Raw genomic sequence first — 24018 nt, 5'->3', positions numbered from 1 at the left:
TCTTGTATATGGCTTTGAAAAACTGTTCTCTGGAACCTTGCTTGCTTGCAGGTCTGAGTTAGAGCAGCAGGTGTTAATCACTGGTTTCCCTCTGTCGCTGATGCCACTTTGGTTTGCTGGTTTTGGCAACTGTTTCTGCTTGCCAGCATTCCATAGGTCTCCTCAGCACATGGGGCCAAGCTGTGACTTCACAAGGATGCGTAGGTGGCCGTGCAGTGTGTTGCTAAAGCTGCTTCAGTTTCTTCACAAATATGTCTGTGCTGGCAAGATGCAAGCTGCCTGTCACAGCAGTCTCACTGCACCACGGCTATATGGCACAGCTGACTTCTTATCCCCTTGCTCCTGTGAAGAAAGGGACTTTTGCTGACTAGAAATAATAATTGAATTGTTGGAATCTGGAGGAGGTGAGTGGCAGATAGTGGGAAATATCTTCTCCCCACTACTTGCTGCAGAAGAAGCATTGCATTTTGCTGATGTGAAACTGACTTGGTTATGTTGTTTGTGTTCTGTTTTTTCCTTCATGCCTCGAGTCCCAGCAGAAGACCATCCTTGCTGGGAATCCACAGGAAATGGGTGGCTGGAGGTGTCTCACTACCTCCTGAAAACATGTCAGTTGTGTATTATCTGCTCTTTCAGCAGGTGGTGCTTATACAATGAGTAGCCTTACATGGAGCGTGGGAGGGCAGATTGAGTGAGGAGTGGTAATGCTGATTTGACATACTTGAAAATGCTCAATCAACTTGTTGGAGTCTTTCACGATCAGGTCTAGTGTGACACAGAATGCCAGGGGAGCCAAGGGGAGAGAAACAGATGCCAAAGTCTGGATTATACATCCCCCCTGCTCCCTGCCCCCCCCCCCCCCAAAAAGGGGCAATATAAGCAAATGCAATAAACAAAGAACTTAATTTTCTGTTAACTCTGGTGAAAGTGAAGGGTAAAGTTTAAATACAGTCAAAAACCATAAATATTTTCTCAATAAGTTTATCATAAAACTCTGAGAATTATGCTTTTTTTGTTTTTTTTTACTGGAAATGCCCTCACACTCCTATTTTCAAGCCCCAGCTTGTCAAAACTAATGTGCCTATTCCTATTCTTGTAAACTCCTGACTTTGTCATAGGTGAAATAATGGAGCAGCAGCTCTGAAAAGCTTCTGCTTGCAGGCAGATGCCTTCAGATCATTCCGAGGTAGAAGGATAGAAACTGGGAGCTCATTAGATGGCAAAGACCTGGCAATACCAATCCAAATGTCACTGCTCCTGGCCAGAAAATCATGTAAAGAGGAGTTATGTGGATGTCAAAATATGCAGCACTGATGAGACTGGGGAAAGGAAAGGAGGTAAAGAAGCTGAAGGCTTGTTTTGGCATGAGAATAAATGCTTGTGAGCTGACAGAAATACACCTGTGCTGCAGCTCAAATGGTCTCTAATCAATGGAGCATGTGAGTTCAGAGAGCCTTCCCATGACACAAAATGAAAGCATCTAACTGGCTTCAGACCACTCTTTGAAATTGAGTGTGGTGTAGTGAGGGATTGGACACGTGCTCTGCGAAATTCCTCCAAACCTGAAAGCTTACAGATACCTTACTCTGCCCTTCTACAGCTCTTGTTTCTGGGTTGAGGAGGAGCTGTATTATGAGGGAGGCTTGTGCTGCTACTGAGTGTGCTGTGCTACTCTGGAGAGTTGTTAGAGACCTATATATTCAAACAGGAATGAACTATGGCAAACACCAAATCAATGTAGTGGTCTGGCAGCACTGAATACTGACATACAGCTATAGCTGCATCGTGTTGGACTTAAAATCCATGTTAAAACCTGCTCTGGTGAGGATAGAGCAATTTTGCCAGAAATAAGAGTTGAGTGTGTACTCCTGGAGTAAGGTGGCTGCACAGTACAGATGCTCATTGCAGGAGATGGGTCAGTCTGGTGGTGCTGACTCAGGAAAGGCTTGGTGATAATTGTAAGTCATGACCATATTTATCATGTGACAAAGCTTTATAAATTGAGTCGCTTTTATAATGAATCCTTTCAGCCTTTGGCTACAGTGACAGGGAGAGAGGAGTGAAATGGCTGATTAACACCAATCATCCAGCTGTTGAGGAAGTATATGCTCAGTTTTTCAAGTTACGCAGAAGAATTTTTAAGTGGGTTGAATCCAGTATCCAAACTTGAATGGGCATGTTTTCAGGCTAAGTGTCGGGTACAGTTGTACTGGAATAGCTTATAAGAAAGGTAGGGTGGAAGATCTTTTGTCTTAATTACCTAAACAAGCTTAGGCTGGAATATGTTTTCGCAAGGCACTGTCATGTTTTGTGGGATTAAGTCTGTAACCTGGTGTTATCAGGCTTGCTTTTTTTATCCCTAGGAAGCAAGCTGACCACCTCTTCTAGATTGCTAAAGTTGTGGACAAGCATGCTTAGTAAACTAATGGTGATAGTTCAGTACATAATTTGTATCATCCTGTTCCACAGAATGGTTCTGTGAATTATTATTCTCTTTTGACAGAGTTGCATGACTAGTAAGTTGACTGAAAACTCACTGCTTCCTTCCTTCAGCAGCTGTTTGTTTCATAGGTTGCAGCATAGCAGTCACCACTCCTGAAAAAGAAATCATGTTTTGGGAGAGTCTGATGTAAGCGGGAATATGAAGGAAGTTAGCAATGTGACACTGGTTATTCAAAGGAGGTGAGATAAGGATTGCTCCAGACATATGGCATTTTATATGTCTTGGCTTTTCCCAAACATAATGTTTGTGCTGCTTCTTATGCTCTCCCCTCTTCCCATATCTGCTCTTCTCTTCCTGTCGACAGCCTGCTAGAGTCATCCTTCAATTCCCTCTTTTATTCCTCAGTTCTGTAAAGCATACGCACACAAGTGATTGATAAGCCTTTAGTTGCAGAACTGCTTTTACTTCCACAACTCCCAAGAGACTGGTGTGGTTTTGGGCCAGCCCTGTTCTTGTTCAGACATCTCTTAACATGTCTGTCAGGTGTGCTGTCTTTCCTATCCCTCTCTCCTGTTTTTCTTGATAGCTGTGTGAGATCACCTTTTACCACCACCCCCACCACCCTTATCCCTCCTCCCAACACCTAGCATTCATTCCTTGAGAGAACAGAGTCGCAGGAGTGCGAGATCTTTCTCTGTGGCCTCATCAGTTCCAGGAACAAGAATCCTCTGCTGAGTGCAGTGCAGCAGCTGGCTCAACCTCCTGTCTCCTCTGCCCTTAGTTCTGTTTTTGTGCTCTGCTGTAGGAGTGGAGTTGTAAAACTGGATTGCTTCAGCAGCTGAGAGGAGAAGCATGGGAAATAGGCATGAAATTACTTTAGGGTAGGATCAGAATTTATTTTGCACTATGTGATGCTGGGTTGGAAATGCCATGTCTTTTCCTAGTTTTAAGAAATGTTCCTGTCTCTCAGCAGCACCAAAGTGGAATGGTGTGGCTCCTGCCACTTGCAAGTTAACCTTAGCCTTCATAGAGAAGTCACCAAGACATGGTGTGGTAGATCTATCCCTGTAGGCTAAAGAGCTTATAAAGCACTATTCATTGAACACTTGTATAGACTTTGGGCAATGCAATCCACCTATCTGCATGTTACCAGAAGTTTTCAGAGGACATCTCAACACTGTTAGGCTGCAAATGTTGGTGCCAAGTTCTGAGCAGCTGAGGCAGGCACTGGCTTCAGTGGCCTCCAGAAGACTAGGCCCAGACCTTGAAGAATTGACCAAAAACAGAAGTCAGGATTCACTGTCTTGGTAGAAAATATATAAACCTCTGAAAGATAGATAATATTTTTTTCCTGCAACTGGACAGCATATCAGGCTGATGTTTAAACAGTGAAGTTCATGAAGCAGATCCAGCTGCAGCTCTGCTGACTTCAGTGGAGTGATAGTGTATGTGACAGCTGAGGATGCAGCCCTGTAAATCTAGTCACAGCACATGGAGGCCTTACAATGTAGAGTCCTTAATGTATCATTTGACAATAAAAGCTGCAGCTTTCTTTTTCTAGAGGTGAAAATGAAAGATTTTGATGTGAGTTTGGAATAGGGTTTTCTACCTGTGTACTATCTTCAGTGGAAAGAAAGGAGGATACAAATAAATCAGCACTTGGTATCTAGGCGGGGTGAATTGTAAACTTTGTCTTCATATGCCTCCTGGAATCTGCATTAAGAACAGCGTATCTCAGACTGAAGTGAGGTGTTTGAGGAAATGTATGTAAATCTATTAACAGAAGTCCTTTCAGTCTTTAGCACTGGTTTTGGTTCCATTCTCTTTCAAATAATGAATCTCATTTTTTTCTCAGTGCTGGCCACAGTACTCTTTCTACTTCATGAGCTGATGCCATACCCTCTAGTTTTCTTATCTTCTTTCCCTGTGGCCAGCCTTCTAAGACTATACAGATTTTGACTCTTGTAAATGCTCTCAGTGCTTCTTTTCCATGATACATGCTCCTTGTAATGTAGTCTTTAGCTCAGCACTAACCCCCTCCACACCCCCCTTTTCTTCCTCTCCCCTCTGTTCCTGTTAATTTTTATTATTTCTCTTTCTTCATTGTGCTCCTCTAAATATCTCTGTAACTGAGTGTCCTTGACAGCCTTTGGCTCTCTGTGTATGCTGGGCTACTGCCTTGTATGCCTCTGCTGCAAAATCCAGATTCTTAGAGTGGATATCTATAAAGTTGACTGTCTGAAGAACAGGCTGTGCTTGGTTTTGTTTTTCTGGAAGTTAATTTTTTCGCTTAAGTAGCCACTGTTTCAGTGAGCTCAGCAGATGGTCAGATGCTTTTTCTCCTGCCACAGTAGCACTTAACACTGCTTTCCGTCTGCTGGCATATCACCATAGCTCTGCTGGCCTTTGTTAGTGATGCTGACCAGACCCTAAGTATTGCTTTAAGATCCTGTCAGAACCTCCTAGGACAAACAACCCTGGTTTTTATCTGCTCTTACTCCAAATCTCACTCAACATCAGATGCAAACCTTTCCTTTCTTTAGATGTTCCTTCAGAATTTAGCCAGATTGTCAAAGTGAGCCATGGCACTGTCCCTTCTCCAGGTTCCTCTGCTCATACTGAAGCGACTTGCTGTCAGTTCTCTGCAGATTGGACTGGAAGGATGTCTGACATTTAGAACAGAATCTGGGTTACAGCCCTGTGTTTAGGAACTTGGGGTTACATTCATAAGTGGTAAATCCACAGGTCAGCTTTTCTTTCACACTGCAAGGCAACGAGTGGCCATACAGACAGCAGGCATCCTTTTGGAGCAACTTGTTGGCTGGTAACTGTAGGAGCAGGACATCCTGCAGTCAGCAATCTGACTTTAAAGGCCTTTTTCTATGCAGATATATTCACACAGAGTTTATCACCCCTCTGATGTTGGCCACATGGCCTAACTTCAGGGAGTGCTCTGCAGAGCTTATCATCATCTGTGCTCCAGCACATATGTGCGTGTACATCTTTGTTCCAGAAGGAGCTTGATGAGGGCAGGGGTTCTTTGCTGTCCTTTTGATCCTGGGGCTGCTTGGGGATTGGTAGACAAATTTCAAGGATTTATTCCGAAGCCAGGACAGATGAACAGCCAGTTACTAGCTTGCTATCTTTGTGGTTTTTGTTAATAGTCCTTCAAGTGTTTCCCTTATCTCCAAAGCAGAAGTCATGACTTTACTTCCTGTCTGCTTTCCTCAGTAGCTGCTTCAGAGGTGGTGTCTGTATAGTCAGGTGATAACATGCATAAGATTGCTGATTACTGCTATAAATGCATCCAGAAATAGCTGATACAGAACTATCATATGTATCTGACTTTATTTAATAGGCCTCTCTTGACTTGAAAAGAATCCTTTCCAAAGCAAAGTTGGCATATCAAACTTGGAACAGGCAAGGCTTAGGCTTTTGAGCTAAGACAAGATGGGAAACATTTATGTCTAAGGACCGATGTTTTCAACGTGTGATATAACTTACTGATCCTGAATTGGTAGTCTTCTACTACAAACTGCACATAAACTCATTAAATAATTCTGTCATGCCATGGCATGGCTTATGGCAGCCTGAGAAGATAGAGGCAGGGACCAGTTGGATTAGCCACAAAAGCTAGATGGAAGTGTAGGCAAGAAGTCAACCCAAATTCAAGCTTGAGTACAGTGAGTATTTAAAATTTTCAGTCTGAGACCTAAACTTGTAGCCTTGGACCATGGAGACATGCTGGAATTGCTCATGGATTGAATCTGTCCTTTCTGCAAAACTACCAATAGGCTGGATGTCCTCATTACTCACGTGTCTGTTCATAGCCCTTCTTCAGAACTTAACAGTATTGATACTTCTTTCCTACTGCCTCTCAAATGTGTTTTCCATATTGCTTTTTTACTTTTCATGGTGTAAACAGAAAAACTTTCACACTGAAAATCTCTCTGTGACTGAAATGGATTGTAACACTGACATGAGCCTTCCCTTCTCTTAGGTTGCCTCTTCACAAGTAGAATTGCCAATAAAGTTCAATTGAGGCAAAGTTGCTTTTTTGGGTTGAATCCAGATTGTCTTCAGGCCTGTTCTGTCTAAACCTGGAAACTGGAATGTTCAATACAGTGCAGCTGTCTTCCAGACAGCAGTGGGCCAAAGCAAATGAAAATGTGTGATTGAAAATTGTGAAATGCTTGTTCATATGTATGTATGAACGTAATTTTCATTCATATATATATATATATATATATATATATGAAAGACATTTCATTCTTTTTACAGGAAAATGCTGAAATTTTTTTACAAACCACTGCTTTCTGTGCTTGCATTTTCTCTTCCACAAGCTTCAATGATCTCTGTATTGTGTTTAGAATGTGAAGACTCTGGATCCAGTCCCTGCCCTGAAAGAAGTCTGTCAGGAGAGACTGGACAGAGTAGCTGCATGAGTAGAGTGCAGCAGGCCAATGGCTGACAAATTATTTGCTTCTCCAAGCAGTTCATCTGTCAACAGCCCTGTTTTTTATTGGTATGGTGATTGGGTTTTTGTCTCCTCAAGCTTTCTTTGTGTAGAACCAGCTGCTAGAGTGTTGCCTGTATTAGTACAACCACAGTAATTAACATGAGTTTGCTTATCAGCCAGGAGCATCCTGGACAACCTAGTCTCTTGTCAGGATGAAAGAGCTGAGGGTGGAGTTTAGTTAGCAAAGATCAGGTTTGTCCATGGGAAGCTGGCAGCACTGGAAGTTTCAGACTGGGCCTGTTGGGTGGGTTTGGCAGAGTTTCACTACTGGTACGAATTAGCCACCCGTGAATAGGCAGAAATGAGATCTGTCTGTGTGTTACAGTTCAGAAATGAGATCTGTCTCTGTGTTACAGCTCAGTAATGAGCCAGCTTGTGTTCTGAGGGCCTTGCTGCCCTTACTCAGGAGAGATGTGGCGATATCCTGAGCAGGTGTGTTCTTTCCCAACACTGGGTAGGAATCTGGCTTTTATTTGGGTTGGGAGCTTTCATGAGAAAACCCACAGTGTGTCTACTTCCCCTCTCCCCATTCTGCAGTGATTAATTGAGTGCAAGTAGGACAGACCTGTGGTCAGCCCTGGCTGGAGCAGGTGATACCCACTTGTGCATGCTGCAGGATGTTAGGTATGTTCTCCTTGCAGTGGCAGTCCCAGCTTTGCCAGCTTTATTTGACTTTCACACTTGGATACTAGTGACTCTTTGCCTGCATTTTTTGCTCATGTTTGAGTTTCAAGTCTACGGTACCTTTTAGCAAGCTGACTCCAGCTAACAGCTCATGGCTTAACTTTTAAGGGACCTGTAAAAGTAATACAGCATCTAAAATAAAACATCACAAAGTCAAGCCTGTCCTAAAATGAAATGACAGATCATAGCTTTTGGAAGCTGAGGTCTGTGCATGCCTGGAAGCTCAGTGTCAGAATCCATATAGCAGTCTGAGCCCTGTCAATGACATTTGGGAGTGCAGTAGCATGACACAGAGTACACCCTCTTTTGCATGATTGTCCTCTGAGAGGACAGGGCCACGTCTCTCCTCTGGGATCACTTCCTATTCTAACAGATATTGAGCATATCCCATTCCTCTCATGCTGGTCACCCTTCTGCAATCATTCTTCATCCACAAACTTTAGGTTGGTCTTCTAGATAAACATCTGTGCTAATGACACACAAATTGGTGTGGTGTTTCAGGTATTAGCTTGTAACTGGAAGTCCTTTCCCCAGTAAATTTTCAAGTCTAAGAGAAAACGGGAATTCCTCCACTTTCTACACCCCACCGACAGCATGACTTCTTCTGGTGAAAATTGTTTGAAGTATGTGATCTGGCATATTTTTTCATATTAGAGGTGCTGACAGGTTATAATACAGTCTGTAAATTTTAGAGCTAGAATCTCTTGGCTGTATTGCTGGCAGAGAGAGGTAGCAGAGGGGACAGAGCAACAGATTTCATGCTTCATCAGATATGAAGTGGGGGGAATAAAGGGGGGATGTGAAGGGAGGAAAATAAAAATATTGGAGGAGCGAAGAAGTCTGATACAGTAGTCTGTCTTTTTATTTCATGTGGCTTTCCCTGCTAGAGCAGTAGAGAGAAATTTATCAGTATTGATCTTGTGTAAATTCCTAGAAACAAAAGAACTTCTCCCTCATTGAGTCCAGCTCCACAGTGTAAGAAGTCTGAATGTTCTTGCCGTGCTTGGCTGCCTTACCTTGCCCCTAGACTGCAAGGCCTGATCCAGAAGTTGAATTTGGAAGCAGTTTTGTCAGGTGGTGGTGCCGGCTGCTGCTGAACTGATGAAAACTGGCGGTAGGCAGCAGAGTTGGCAAAGCCCCCGTGAGAGGAATTGTGGTTCAGAGTTTCAGCCAGTTTCAGTGACAGCTTAGTCATCTCAGGAGAACTTGCTGTGCAAACATTCTGCCTAAACCAAATTCTCAAACTTTACAAGTTACTCCAATTGTAAATGCTCTATCAATGTGGTCACTTTCATTTGTTTACCTCTGTTGTAATGTGAATGATTTCATGAAATAAGTGTAGTGAGAACACTATTATAGAAAGGCAGACTTTCTCTTGAAGAGTTTGCAAATAATCATGGTTGGTGATAATTGTGTGCTGACAGTTAATATCTGCATGAGCAATTAATTCAAACTGTAATAACTGCAAATACCTGTTAGGGACATTTTGAGTGTGCTGCTACCCCATGGGCTGACACCTCAAAAATGGAAATCTGAAAGTGAATTTCAGAAAACTGTTTCCACATAAGAAGAAATGAACATGGGTCTTGTAAGGCTGCCTTCTTTGAGTTTGCTAAGACAGTTTCTGTTGGCTTAGAAAATAAGGATGCTTGAAGTGCCCTCTTCAAGTGGGCAGCAGAAACTTAGTATTTTATTAAAAGAAAATGAGACTCTTGCAAAGCTTTATTTTGTGTGTTTGGGGCTACAGTGTTAAAAGCCTATGACACCTTTGTTTCTGCCTGTTAACCTGTTGGCAGCTGATAGGGCACAGAGTATACACAGTGAAGGAGAAAAAACCTGGGGATTTAAGCATTTTGGTCAAACTGTTGTGCCTTACTTTAAGTCTTACTTAAGGCATCTATAAATTCCAGAGAGGAATAGGGGAGAGTTTGTACTCATGGTTACTTTCTTCCATTTGTGGCCTTAAGGAAAGCATCCTAGAGATTTACAATAATACACACAAATAAAAAGGCTTGAAAGGATGTAGTATGTAGTCTATTGTCAGACAGTTTTGAAACTTTTTAGGGAGGAGCAAAGGTGACAACATATGTCTCCTGATTTTGAATCAATGCAGTGGAAAGGGTTTGCATCCTCATTTTTTTCAGAGCATTTTGAAAACATGCAATTGTTGCATGTGATAGTTGCTCATATAAATGTTCAGCTTTTTATAAAGCTTTTCTGGTAATGAAGGCTGTTGGCATTATTTGGAAAGAATAAATCCTCTGAGGGTAATAGCTCTGTTAGAAGTAGACAAAAACCAGCTTAAGGGTCTTGCTTCATTAATACACTTTCTCTCAAGTGGCTGCTTAGTGATATTCTCACAGCTTCCTAGCCAGCCTTTGGTGTGACATTCATCCTAACTCTACCATGCCATAAAATTGGCTCTGTGCTGCTCCCTCACTGTCTGCTTCAAAGGTGCAGTTGATGCATCTCGTTAGCCCTTTTTAAAAGTTAATTTTTAGCTCAAGATGTGAATAAGTCATGTGCAGAGTGTATTTGCCATTAAGTAAGAAAGATTTCCTTAAGTGCACTGCTGAGTGTCTTTAGCACTGCTCATCAGGTAGCAGGGGTGTAAACTGCTATAGCTTTTATTGAGTGAACTGATGTGTTGAGAGCCCTTAATTCCTCAGTTTATTCTTAGCCTTAGCTAGCAAGTAAGTGCCACCTTGTACAGTATTAACCATCTCATTTGACACATAAGCAGTCCTCTTAATTATTCAGTGCCTTGTTTATTGATAGCTACCTCAAAACTCAGTTTGACCAGTACAGAATGGTTTGGGGTGCAGGCTTTGTTTGTTTGTTCCTAAGTAGCTTGGTCACACCTTGCAAATTCTTGATGATGGTCAACTGTAGCTGCTGAAATGCCTAAACCTTCCTCAGGCTGTCAAAATCAATCAGATTGACATCTCCCTGCCTCACTCCTGTCTGTGCTGAGCTACTGTGGTTGTAGTAATGTACTGTGGGTGCCCTATGCCACCACGCCTGGCTCCTGTTTGTGAAGGCTTTCTTCTGCTTCACAAAGATAGGAAAAGGTGGTAGTTGCTCTGAACTTCTGCATTTCCAGTGTCCAAACCTCCTGCTCTGCTAAAGGCCTTGCAGAGATCAGGCAAGGACAATATGGTATTCAAAAGAATTCACCACTTGGTGTGATTCTAATATCTAGTATTCTTCTTCAGTGATTGGGATAACTTTTGAAGATCCCTAATTTTCAGACATAGTAAATAGTAAATTATTTCTGAACTGGAAGTTTTATGACCTGTGAATTGAAGGTTCACTGTTGGCCACACTTAACTAAAAGTACTGAGACACGAGCTTGTTTAGGCTGGTAAACATAGCTGCTGCCTCACCAACTGGTGACATTATTTCCTTGTGGATATTCCCTGTTGGCCTGCAAGTCACTGCCAAGGTATATAGAGTGACTCACTCCTTGTAGTGCTTCCAAGATGGAAATTCTAAAGGCTAAGCTTCGAGGTGACAATAGTAATATTTTTCACTTGTTAGGCTAGGGGTGAGCCCAAAGGGGACACATTCATATCCAGTAACTCCCCAGTTAGCAGCTACCTTTGCTTACCGTGTGGATTTTTGTGAGGCTGGCTTTCTGTTTGGGAAATTCGCTCAGTCAGGCTTGTAGTTTTAGGGAGGATTTTATGTTGCTCTTTGGCAGAAAGCTCCCATTGTGAAGGAGCCTGGGCTGACGCTGCATAACGTGAGGAGTCTCCTACGCAGCATCCTCCCACAGCCTGCCAGCCCGAGAGCACAGCGCTGGTGCTCTGCGGAGCAGCGGGGAGAGCACTGGGAGCTATTGGCTGACGTGATTATGAACTCAGGAATCTCCTCCTCACTTCCTGTGGGCTGTGTAACACAAGAGCGAGACTTTTTAATTAACACAACAATCTGAAGCAAGCAAAAAAGCAGAGCTCAGCTAAAATAGTTTTCCCAGCTGTTTGGGCAAGAGATAATGTGAAATCTGGCATGTTAACTTTACATTGGCCTTTGACTGATCTGACATGAGAGGCATAAAACCAAACAGGACAATGGTGCTTTCCCAGGAGAAATATGTGTTACAAATGAGATTCTCCCTTCTACTGACTGGCTTTTTGATCTCTGTGATGCCTAGCTGATCTTGAATGCTTCGCCACTCTTTCACTATATACTTCAGGTAGTCTTAGTATCAGGATTTTCCAGATTTTTTTTTTCTGCAGACAAGCAGGTAATTCATAAGCACAGCCCTTTTATTTCTTAAACTTTCAGTACTGTATCTGTGTATTAAAAAGTGGAGACTAAGAGTTCGAGTGGATTCCTTTCAACTAACATATCATTTGATTTGCTATGGTCGAAGGCCTGACTTGTGTGAAATGAGCTAATACAGACAACAGCAAGATGATCTGTCTTGTGTAGAGTTTTAGCGTGGTGATGTGGTTGTTAAATTGCATCCATGCAGAAGGAAAAACTGGAGCTGAACAGATAAATACAGTCTGCCTGGGTAAGGAAAAGGAGCCCAGAAACAAAATAAAATTCTACTTCTCTGTATTATTTTATTTTTTTCTCACGGCAGCTCCCTGAATTAATGTGGTGGTGTTAGCTGCTAAGCTAAGGACAGGTGTCGTTAACTTTGGAACTTGTTTAACTTGTCTCTTTGATGCTCTCTATCTGTCCTTCAGCATGGGAGGAAGCTCTGGGATCTTCCCGGTTTCTGCAGGAAGTGCCCTGCACTGATGCTTGTACAGAAAAAAAGGTGCTGCACTTTGGTTTTTGGCCTCCTTAAAACATGTCCATAACACTTAACATAAGCAGAAAACTTCCTTAACCTTGAGAGTGAGTTGTTGATTCTTAATGTTGATCTCTACACTGCAGCTGCAAAAGCGTCAAGCTGGTAGACTGCAAATAAGATGTTCCATTAGCTGGTATGTTATTAAAATACAGCACAACTTAGTGCTGAGTGTTTGTATCCTCCCCAAGAGCACCTTAGCAAGAAAGCATATTAATCACATCAACGTCTGAGCCATTGTTTTGTTTTATATAGCTATTTGTCTTCACTTTTCGTGTCCTTGGAATACTTTTCTTCTGAAGATAGAACACATCATTGAATAAATATTCTTGTCTTGGTCACCATTTGGCTCCTGTTGTGGGAATTTAGTATGCATTTAGTAATACTGCCTGATCTTATTATTAAAAATCTTGCCAATTCCTGATGCTGTCTAGCAATTTAAGTGAGGTGAGGAAAGACAGAAAAGGAACACTAGGCTTTTGTCTAAAGAAAGCAGAAGGTGTTTTTAATTCATTCTGTTTCATATGGGAGGCAAAGATGTGATCTGGCTGCTCACAGTAGAGCCCCCAAGCAACTGAAGGTGGAGAAAGGTCTCAGAAGCAGACACAAGTGGTGAGCCAAGGTTACTGGTAGCAGTTCACTGTCTCTGGGCTGGGACACAGCTTGTGTCGAAGCTTGTCAGCTCAACAAGCACTTGCGATTTGTATGGAGAGGATGCTTCTGTTGAAAGCATTCTTGGAAACAAACTATGCAGTGTAATGAAAATAAGTCCTAACATAACTCATCTGTTCTTTCCTGCCTTTGAACCCTGTAAATCCCTCCTCTTTCCTTTAAAGCTGCTGGGCTTTGTGTAACCTCTGATGTATTCTCCAGGTTTTTAGTTTAGCCATTTTAATGGGAGCTTAGTCTCCCGTGAACAGTAAACTTTTATTTTTAGCATTTCAGGATTCACAGATGAAAAGGACTTTATGTAATTAGTTCTCTTCTGTGGGATGCCTGTCTTTAAGGTGTCTTTTCTGGAACTTGAATGGTAGTAAATCAGGAGGAGCAATTCCACACTAAGGAGTTGCACAGCAGTAGTCTGGCTACAACTTAATTTTCCAGCTACAGTAAAATTAATGTCCTAATATAGTTTGTGCACTTAGAGTAGGGATCAGGCTGTGAAGGCTGTATGTTCTGTCAGGTAGATGTCTGCTCCTACCCCCAACAATGAACAGGCAAATGTGGTGATGACTCAGTGTTGTCATCTCTTGTGTAACAGGAAAACTGAGATCATTAAGGGAATTCCCAGTGGCATGAATACTGGGTGTACCCGTGGCATTGGGAACCTCCGTTCATTGTGGCAGGAGATTGTTAGCAACAGAGATGAGGGCTGAACTTGAGCACTGTGTGTGTTTAGCATCTCTGGAGCAGCTGTACCAGTCAAACCATGAGAAGTGCCATCACTTGCTGCTGCTACTGGCAGAGTTATGCTTTCATTAAAAAAGAAAACTTGTTTGGGCAGAAGCTGTGTTTGGTGTAACTTTGCTGGTGAAATACATGAAGTAACTGGTGCTCCCAGGAGACATGTCGATCTCACATCTGCCAATACTGATTCTCATTAAGGAGGCAAAATGGTTGCATGAGCCCTGAATTATATTTAGTAAATAAAGAAAAGTTTTCTTACATTTGAGTCAGCTTCACTTGCCATGTGTCATGTTTTGTTCTGATATTGTGGAACCTGATCTAATTCTTTAATTTCTGAATAATCACTTCCTGTCTGCCACTCCCTTGTTTGTATCATGTGCTCATAGGAAGAAGCACATTTTTAAAGGAAAAAGTGCCCCAGCTACGAGCTTACCACACTCACATAATGATGGAGCATCTCAAAAGTAGGAAGAAAGAAGCCAGGTTTTAAGCAGAGTAAACATAGGTGGTGTACTTGGGATTTTCTTTTTCTTCTGTTTGTTTTTTCAGTATTGCGGATCAGTGCTTGATGTTCTAGGAAAAGAGAAACTTCATAGTCCAGTTAGTGGTCATCTTTGGGATAAGCCCCTCGAGTATGCAGGTGCTGTGAGTGTCAGCAGATCTTGGAGAGTCTCTTCAGATGCAAAGCTTGCCCAAGCTGCAGCCTTTAATTACTTTGTGTACTTAATTGGGTATGGAGCTGTAGCCAGTGATGGGGAAAGAAATACAGCATTATAAAAATGTTTCAGAAATCACTTAGCCAGTAACTCTACACAGCTGATCCTTCTGCCTGAATCAGCATGATCCTTAAGCTGCTTCTAAGAAAAACATGCAGATTTTACTGACAGAATTGAGGATAAGAGTTAAGGGCCTCCTGCTTTCTGATGATAGCCAGGGAAGGTTTCTGCTAATCTAACTTTAAAAGTAACAAGTTAATTTTGTTTTAAGCAGTGGAAGCCATATGATTCTTGCATGTTAGGCAAGGCTTCATTTCTGTTTTGAGGAAGAGGGGTGGGGACATAGCTGTAACCCTCTTGCCTCATGGTGTTAAGGCAGCAAAGGAAACGAGGAGGTGATGTGCTGCTGAAGCCCAGGTAAGGGCCACCATTGCTCCAGGGGTTATGGGAGCCATAGAGAAATGTGCCATGCATGTGTACAAGTGTGAAGACCACAGGAATTATGATAAATATCACACTGAGAGCCTATGAGATCAAGTTTTTTTTTCTTTAAATATCTATTGTTGTACTGGAGGGGAAAAAAAAATGTATTGTGGAGCTTCTCCCTCCACCAAGATGGCCTGCATGTCCTTGGCTCTGTAGGGAGGGTGTACGTGGGGCAAAGACAGGCAGCCCTCCTTGGACTGACTTCTTTTTTCATCCCTTCCTCAGCTTGTGGGCAGGTGCTCAGAACACTGCTACACCAGTAGCAGTGTTCAGCTGTGCACTGGGTTTGGGATGGCATTTTGTTTCCTAAGCAGGGAGTTCTTCCCAGCTTCTCTCTGTAGAGCAGATTGGCTTTGCACTGCCCGGCACACAGCTGGGCCTCTGCAGGAGCGACTGAACTCTAGAGATAAGTCTCCTTTGCTTCTGCCCTCATGATCATCTAGGAGAATTCTGAATTTGCACTTTGCAGGCAGCTTTTACTGCTTTGCAACCTGTTCTCAGGAAAGAGGGCTTCCTGGCTTTTGCTTTGTTTATAACCGGGAAGAAGATGATTTCAATTTGTGAGGATGAGCTGCCATGTCCTCTGGAGGGGCAAGAGTGCTGGCAGCTTGGCAAGTGTTAGAGATGCAGTTTGAATTGTAACAGACTGGGCTCTTGACTTTGCTTCTCCTCTCTCTGCATTAGAAAACCGAACATTAAATATATTTATATAGTAGGTGTCTGCAACTTTTCTGCTTTGCACCAGCAGCACTTTGAAGTTGCTCTTCCCTTGTTGCCCACCACTTTGCTTGACTTGCTGATGCTCCTTTTCAGTGCTGTCATCTCCGTGCGGGACGCGCGGGGTTGCGCTGGCTGTACTCCTTGGCACGGAGGATGACTGGCTCAGACCTGCTTCTGCCAGGGCTGCGTGCCGCTCCTCCTCCTCCTCCTCCTCCTCCTGCCTGCGGGCCTGCTCCTGCCTGCCCCGGCCTGCTCCAGCCTGGGGACCGGGGGGCTGGAAAACGTGTCTCTGCAGGGCAGTGCCGCCTGTTCCTGCCCCACCAGAACACAGGAGATAAGCTGTCTGGGATTGCCGCAGTCCCACCAGCCAGGAGGGCATCCCGGTGCATCCGGGAGGCCGCAGGTGGAGGCAGGAGCCTGCCAGTGCCGTAGGGCCGGGGCATCCGGGGCAGCGGCTGTGTGCGGCTGATGAGAGGCTGCAGCTGTCGGGGCTGGCCACGACCGCTCTTTATCTTGTGACTAACCTGACTCCAGCCAGCAAAGTTTGGGAGACTCCCAGAGGTCGTGACTTGAAAGACAAGTGTTGTAATTCATTTCTTATGCCACGCTTGTTTTGAAGCCTTTTTAATTCCATGATAAGAGGCAGAATCTGGACTTCATTTACAATCCACTGGGTTGGAGGCAGGAACCAGAAAAGTGCTTTGAGAAGCACTGCAGATGTTTTTCTCTCCCTCCCCCCTTTGCAGGATGTATGTGGCATTATCACACCACAACAGTGAAGCTATGAAAACATTGTTGTGTCCTTTTTTTTTGAAGAGAGAAAACACAACCTTAGAAAAGAATTTGATTGCATAAAACCACATCTTTCTCTGAGAAAGTCTGGTAGCAACTTCAGAACACTCCCGGATAAAGAGTGTGGAAGAGATTGCCATTTATTTCTTTGAGACTTATATTTTAATTAAATATGCACAGTTTGGTGATTTTTTAAAAAGTATTTTTACTGGGAATTTAGAAGAATAAGTGAAAAGGCACTTCCTAGCTTGCCTGTCTGAACTAGCTTGAGATGAATAAGGTGTTACTCAGCAAAAGAATGCGTGAGAAAGAACTACTTCAGAACAGTAAACAGTCTTTTTAGTAGTATCCTTGTTTGTCACAGATTTAATGTTTGTAGTATTTGAATGTCTCTATTGCCACCTTTGAATAAGTGCTCCCAGTTCTGGGATATCTGTTCCTTCCAAGAAGAAAAACTACTTGCATGCTACAGAAACATGATTAGCAGGTACCTGAGCATGGGGCAATAAAAGAATCTTGATCTCTATCAGTTTTGCTTTTAGCTATGGAGGGAGGATCACCCCAGACTGGAGAGGAGGAGAACACCTGGCAGAGAAGGCGTGCTTAAGTGGCAGACAGTAGCAGAAGGGAGTGTGTGAAGTACCACATAGGCTTCAGGTTCCCCGGGTGAGCAACAAGCTGTGTTAGCTGGGTAATAGAGATCCTGCCTTCCTCAGCTCTGTTGGCTGTTGAAATGATCTTTGATGCTGATCAAGTTACCTCTGAAGAGAGGAAAAAGGCTGTATTTTAATATATTTGTCTGCAGGATGATGGTTCTGATCAGGTTCAGTATTGCAGCCCTTAAAAATAATTTCCTTTCACCTATGCCTGTGTAAATAGTCTTGTCATGCACATACACCACATATATTTTGTGCTGCCTGATGTTGTGCTGCCTTTTCAAGCTACATTTGAAGCTACTCCTGAGACTAGTATGAGAGAAAAATTTTGTTTCTTTTCAGAGGTATAAAAATCGTACTCTGAATTCATGTGATCCTGAGGTGATTTTTTTTTATTACTTGTGGTTTTTCCAAATGTTGCAGCTATGAAAAATAGAATTATATTCTCCTGAATTTGCTCTTTGGCTCAGTCTGTAAACATTCATGCCTTCCACACTTTAGACTTATGCAAGAAGTAATATTTTCTACTACCAATTGGGAAACTGTTGTATTCAATATTCACTTGATAAAATTTACCACTTTTTGTGTCATTAATGAGATTTTTATTGTATCTGCACTGGCTAATAAGAGTTATTGCAGTTTTGTCTCTCATTTTATTTTGCATAACACATACACATTTTCTTTTAGAAAAAGCGATTCATTTAGTGCCTGTTTGAGGGAGCAAATGGTGCTCCCCTCAATTGCCTGATCTGAATGAATAGGACAGTGTTTGCAAGTGAAAAATTGAGTGTTTGAAGTAGAATAATTAAAGGGTTTTTAAAAATAACTTTAAATCTTAAATGATAACTTGCTGAATAGATTGTATGAAATTATCGGTTTGGGAGGGTGGTTTTGAAGGTGATTTTTTTTTTTTTTTGTTCCCCCAAACATCTTTGAATAGGATTGATAGCCCTCCCATTTTGGTGCCATCAGCTGGATGAAGACAGTTGTTGATGGTTGCTGGGAGTTGTGTGGTGCTAGGCTTCTTTTGGCAGGCCAGCAGGAGAGCTGTGTACGGGTGATACTGTTGCCCTCTGCATGCACCACCGATCCAGTACTGCTGCTGAGTGTCCTCACTGCTGACTGTCCTGGGAAGCCAGCTCACCATCAAAACTTCCTGGGCAGCACCTGTGACCTGGGATGAACATAATAATGATTGATATCTGAGAAGTGCAGCAAAAACATGACTCCTCCCAACTTCTGACTGACCTCCTGCAGGAAGTGGGAAAGATTAACTAATACTTCAAAAAAACCCGGCAATGAAGCCAAAGCTCAAACCCCACAATTTTCTAGTGCTGCAATAACGTAATCTTGGCATAATGTGGTTTGTGGAAAGCAGCAAAGGGAGAAAGGCTGTTGTTTCTGGCATGTTTTAGGATAGAAGTCACATATCAAACTTAGAGGAAGAAAGCCCTGAAAATCCTAGTCATCACTATCTGCACTTCCACTGTAAAATTTGGAGTACTGTAGTTTATGGGACAGTTTGGAGAGCTGGGTTTTGATATTTCTGCGGACAAGGATAACTTTGGGAGGCACATCCCTGGGTGCTTACTTATATTTGGTAGCACCCATCTCTTCCAAAGGCCTCACTTCTTTCATGGGACAAACTTGCAGGTTGTGCTTCTGCTCCATTGAAGCAGGTCTGGAAGTCAAAAACAAGGGCCTCCTGCTGGAAAAGGAAGGGATTCAGCAAGGGAACAGTGGCCTCCCATGACAAGCAGTGAGAAGTGCAGGAGGCCGCACCAGCAGCACAGGCTGAAGTCCCAAGGAATTGATTGTCTCCATCTCAAAGCAACCAGCTTAGAAATGTTTTTTATACATGTCTGACACTGTAAAGAGACTGAGATTAATGCAATTCTAGTTTTGACTGCTGTAACATGCTAAACCAAAAAACAAAATAACGTTTACCTTCTTGAAAGAAAGTAGGATATTACAAGTTTATAAACATGTTGGAAGCAGAGATACATTTGTATGATACATCTGTGTTAAGTTTTTATCCTAACCTACTAATGAACACTTCCTAAGTAGGAAGGCAGATTTATCTCTCTAGTACTGACTGAATCACTGGAGAAAGAAGGTTGCCTTTTGCAACTAAAAACTGCAGTTTATTAGGCATAGTTCCTGCTTCAAAAGTCCTGTTGAATGTTAAGCTATAACATTTAGGTGGTCATCTAAATGTTGATGAGATAGTGTCCAGTTTCTTCTGAAACAGTCATATGAAGGGAGAGAGGGAGTGAGTAAGTGTGTGGGTCTGTGCATGTGTGGGATACATTACTTGATTTTTGACAGAATAGCAGCTACAACTTCTTTACCCACAGTGTGTTTTTTTTTGTTTGGTTCACTCAGAGGTTTCTGGCAGCAGTATGGCTGGATTTTTTTAATATTCCTGCAACACATACAATGCAACATTAGCATTCAGATAACCTTCTTTTTCCTGACATTAAATAATCCTTGATGAGCAGTATTGGCAGTGGTCCTCCCCCCAAGTCATAGTTCATTTTGTATCTGTTTCCTCTTAAATCCCTTTGCATGCAGTCAGCCTTACAGGTCATAAATGAGAGACTGCCAGCTTATTTGCTGTCTGATTGTTTTCACAAATGCTTCTGGTGTTGATTTTTCTGAGAAAATAGAAAGGGATTGCAGTTTCTGTCAAACATGGATAGTGTTTTCTAGCCGGGACACAGAAAGGTAGAAGGGTTAAACATGACACATTGCCTTGAAGTGGCTTTATGACTGCTGCTAATTTGAATGCTCAGTAATAGAGATCTGTTGGATGGAGGGGTTACCCTTCACTATTAATGACTCATTGGCCTCCTTCCCAAGCTGCCTGAAGTGCCGCTCTCCCTAGTGGAAGTAATTTTGTCTTTGAAGTACTTTCCAGGGCTGTCAACTAACGTTCCACAGTTCCCAGAGGAAATAATAAGCCATGAGTGCATGTACACTGAAAATGTAGACTCTGCAACGAACTGTTCCTATAGGAGCCTGGCAGTCTGCTTCTCTGTGGAATTCAGCTTGTTTATACAATCTTATCTGGCTAAGCTTTGGTATTTTATCTGGCAGGCAGTTCCTATGAAAAGCAGCTGTCCAAGCAGTGGGAGTGGTGCTCCTGGTGGTTTTTTCAGAAGGTCTATAATTTCTTGTTTCATGTAAATTACAGAAATACAATACTCTCTTGACTACAACCAAATGCTCTAAGCAGTTTTCTTAGCCTTATAAATAGCCCTTTAGTATGCTCTGCTGTGATGTCCTGTGTGACTTAACGATAGGATTTGTGATGCCCACTAGGAAGGTGTAAGGTGTTCTGTAAAGCCACAGGCTGACTACAGAATTGTTAGAAGAGCACCTCGAAGTTATAGATTTTACAGGTACGTTTTTAACCACCACCATCACCATTGTGAAGAAAGTGAGCATGGTCTCCATCTGTGCATGCAGGGATCTGTACATGTATCTTCTCTAACAGAAAGGTCTCTATGGGTAAGTAGGTAGTTTTAAAAAAACCCAAAACCACCTCACCGACCAAACATATAGTGACAGAAAAGATTCAACCAAAATACTTCAGATTTTGTGTAACTCATTAATAGAGAAAATGTTTCTTCAAATGTACTGAAAGCTGAAGCTTTCGGGGAAAAGAGTGGCTATTCAGTGCCTACAGAGGAGTTTGAGGTATTTTTTGTGTAGCTTTGGGTTGCAGATCCAAGTAAGAGAGAATTGAAAAGGTCAGGAGTTCTTCTCCAACTGTGGTAAATTATGTTCCCCATCTCTTTTTTACAGGAACAGTATTTTCAGTCAAGAGCAAATTATGGGCACAAGTAAAATTCAGTCCAAGCCTGTTAAAGTTTAGTGGTTATCTAGGATTATCCATCCAGTTTGTAGTACATTTTATCTGAAAGCACTGCATCTTGTAGATTAAAATGATCCATGTAATCTGACATATTCTGAGAAATGAGGGACATGGTTAAGACCTAAAAGACTAATTCTCCCTCTATCACCTGTATGTCAGTAACATCTAAGTCTGGCCTCCTTTGAGACATAAGAAAATATGAGACCCTGTAAGATTCAGTGCTTTAAGCATTGCTCAGATGTGCCATTTGATGCCACTTCTCTTGCTAGTATACATGCAGAGTTCTATAGATGCCTTCTGTTCTGCAGAAGGGGAATTTGATATGGCAACAAATGAAAAATGAGCTCTGTTTGGTTCCATATGGTACATTCTGGTCTTGCCTGAAACCTGGCATCAAGCACAGTCCATTTCTTTAGTTGAAGTGGCATTCCTGGTGCCATTCCTGCTTGCAGTCCTGTATGGTGAGAAACTCAAAACCTGACAAGTTGCTGACCTTCATTAAAAGTGTGTCATCATAAATTTTGCACTGATACAGTTTCCATTTCAATCTGCCACCTGAGCAGTTTAGTACTGGAAAGGGATAGTGCACCTTTTTGTGACCACGACATAGTTGATAAAAGTGAATTATATTGGCTAACTTCTCCCAGTTTCCTTGTGAAGAAGGAAATTTTATTTTCATTTTGGTAGGGATTGATGACTTTCTGCTGCCACAGCAACAGCTAATGATGTTAAACTTCAGTTGACACACTTTTCTTTATTCCTACAGCAAGAGTAGTGGTTTTAAATAACATTGAGGGTGTAGCTGTTTTGTTCTACAGAAGTGTTTTGTTTTACTTTTTTTTTTTTATTTTAAGGTGATGTCTAAAGTGAACATAACCGCTAGAGAGCCAGTTATCTTGAATTCAAGTAATGTAATAATCCCTGTATTGTCAAAGAGCATGTATTCTGGTTTTTTTTTTTCTAGAAAATAAAGTTAGTATTTTTTTCTTAAAAACTATTCAAATTAGCTTTCATTTCTCCAACCTGTAATAGCTTTTAACAGTTTTTACCTGTTACAATTAGATTTCATCTTCCTCATATAGAACCCCATTTATAGTCAGAATTGGAAACTACTGCTTGTCACTGTTTTAAAAACAAAAACTCCAGTCATCAGCAGGACATGGACTTCATTTTTTAACATGGTCCAGCCCTGTAATACTAAATCCCAGAACAGTCAGTGGTCCCACACTGAAGTTAACCTGCATCACTTGCAATGATCATGCCTGGTTTGTGTTTGGAGGAAAAAGTTAGCATTTTTGTGGTGAGATGGGCTTTTTGTTTTTAAAGGGGGTGGTTGTTTTGAAGCTGTTCAGAGGTTAGGAATGCTGGCAATCATCTGGGGAGACTGGTTAGTGGGCTGAGCACAGGTGAGGAGGTCACAGGCACAAAACAATCACTTCTTTTGTGCCAGTGCCCTGCTGGTGGTTCAGCTCAAGGAAGATGCTTCAGAAATTACTTATGTGTGTTAGGAGGGCCATCATACTTCTGTGATTTTGCTACTTTATCATCACAAATTTGCATCTTGTGAGAATTAACTATGTAGGTTATTGTTAATTTAAGGGAAAGAAGACAGTTTTGTCAACAAATATTCACAGATCAATTATTTGGTAAAACTTTTGCAAGTCTGCCCTAAAGTAAGAAGGTATTAATATACTTAGAGAGAGAGAGAGGGAGGTAACAGCTACCTGCATGCTTCCAGGGGATAGATGGCTTTCCAGGGCATGTGTTTCATTTTACTTGCAGTGCAATCAACTGTACTGACCTGCCTGATTTTCTGAGTCTTTAGGGAATGCAGGTTTTGTTTTAAGCTTTTTTGCCAGTACTCCTAGAGACAGTCTTAAATGCATAAACCCATGTGTAATTTTAATTGGCATCTTAAACTGAAAATTTTGTGATAAAGATTCTCTTGAACCTTAAGGCACAGCACTACTGTTCTAAAGCACTGTATTTCAAGTAAGGAAGAATTCAGATTCTAGATCTGAAGCCCCAAGTTGTTTTCATAGGACTGCCACAGAAATTTATCAGTGAATTGTGGGGGTGAGCTGGGCACAGTGCTAGAGACTGTGGTGATGAAAGATATCTCTTGTACACCCATATTTTACAAGGAAAAATATTTGTTGTGAACCTTTGGAGTCATCCATCAGAAGTAGTTAATATAGATGGTGATCTTGTTGATGGAAGAAGAGGAATAATGACCTGGCTTTTGCTGCAGTAATTGGCTACTGTACTCAAAAGAGTAGTCACTGCACTGACTGTTCACCAGGTGGATTTGAGAAGGTGCCATCTCTCCACAGTCACTGTTTTGGCTGTGAATACCCTCCCAGAAACCAGTTTGGAGCTTCTTGTGTTTGGGTGATTTTAAGGACTTCCAATCCTGTGCCTCATGGGTCTAAATAACACAATAGGGCCTATGCAGCTGGTACAGCTCTGAACATCCTGGGAAGAGAGAGAAGAGGTGAATGTGAAGTTAAACACAACAGATTTGTCCAAGGAATATCTTCATTTCACATAAACCTTTTCTTCAGGATGACCTTCCAGATGCCATGTGATGTCCTCAGGGTTACTATAGCCAGTGTAAATAACTTATAGGAGAATGCAAAAATAATCTTTCTGAAGTCTTTAAATTATTTTTTCCAGCCCAAAGGACTGTGTAGGATCACTGTATAACTTAGACTGGAAGGGACCACCTCTGGAGCCCACCTAATCTAACACCCTGCTTCGAGGAGGTTCAGTTAGGTCAGGTTGCTATTGACTACTTTTTTTTAGTGTCCTCTAATTAGTGTAACCTAATGTCACTTGATTGAGTCTGTCAATAATACATCTTGAAAGTGGACTTGAAAATGAAACCTTGCAAGACATAAAAATGCAA

General features: G+C 42.0%; 1 protein-coding gene and 1 long non-coding RNA gene across 2 annotated transcripts in view; both read left to right on the top strand.

The window, feature by feature from the left end:
- The window catches only part of PARD6G (par-6 family cell polarity regulator gamma), a 64963-nt gene that overhangs the window by 36888 nt on the left and 4057 nt on the right, over positions 1-24018 (top strand). The gene's annotated exons all lie outside the window — the stretch shown is intronic.
- LOC128807914 (uncharacterized) lies at positions 219-916 on the top strand. The gene is made up of 2 exons (XR_008437309.1): positions 219-404; positions 531-916. It is a non-coding gene; the product is annotated as an uncharacterized LOC128807914 (long non-coding RNA).

The sequence above is a fragment of the Vidua macroura genome, chromosome 1 (assembly GCF_024509145.1).
Source record: "Vidua macroura isolate BioBank_ID:100142 chromosome 1, ASM2450914v1, whole genome shotgun sequence".
In the NCBI taxonomy this organism is placed as follows: domain Eukaryota; kingdom Metazoa; phylum Chordata; class Aves; order Passeriformes; family Viduidae; genus Vidua; species Vidua macroura.
Note: the sequence above shows the minus strand (reverse complement) of the source record. Positions and strands in the feature narration are given on the sequence as shown.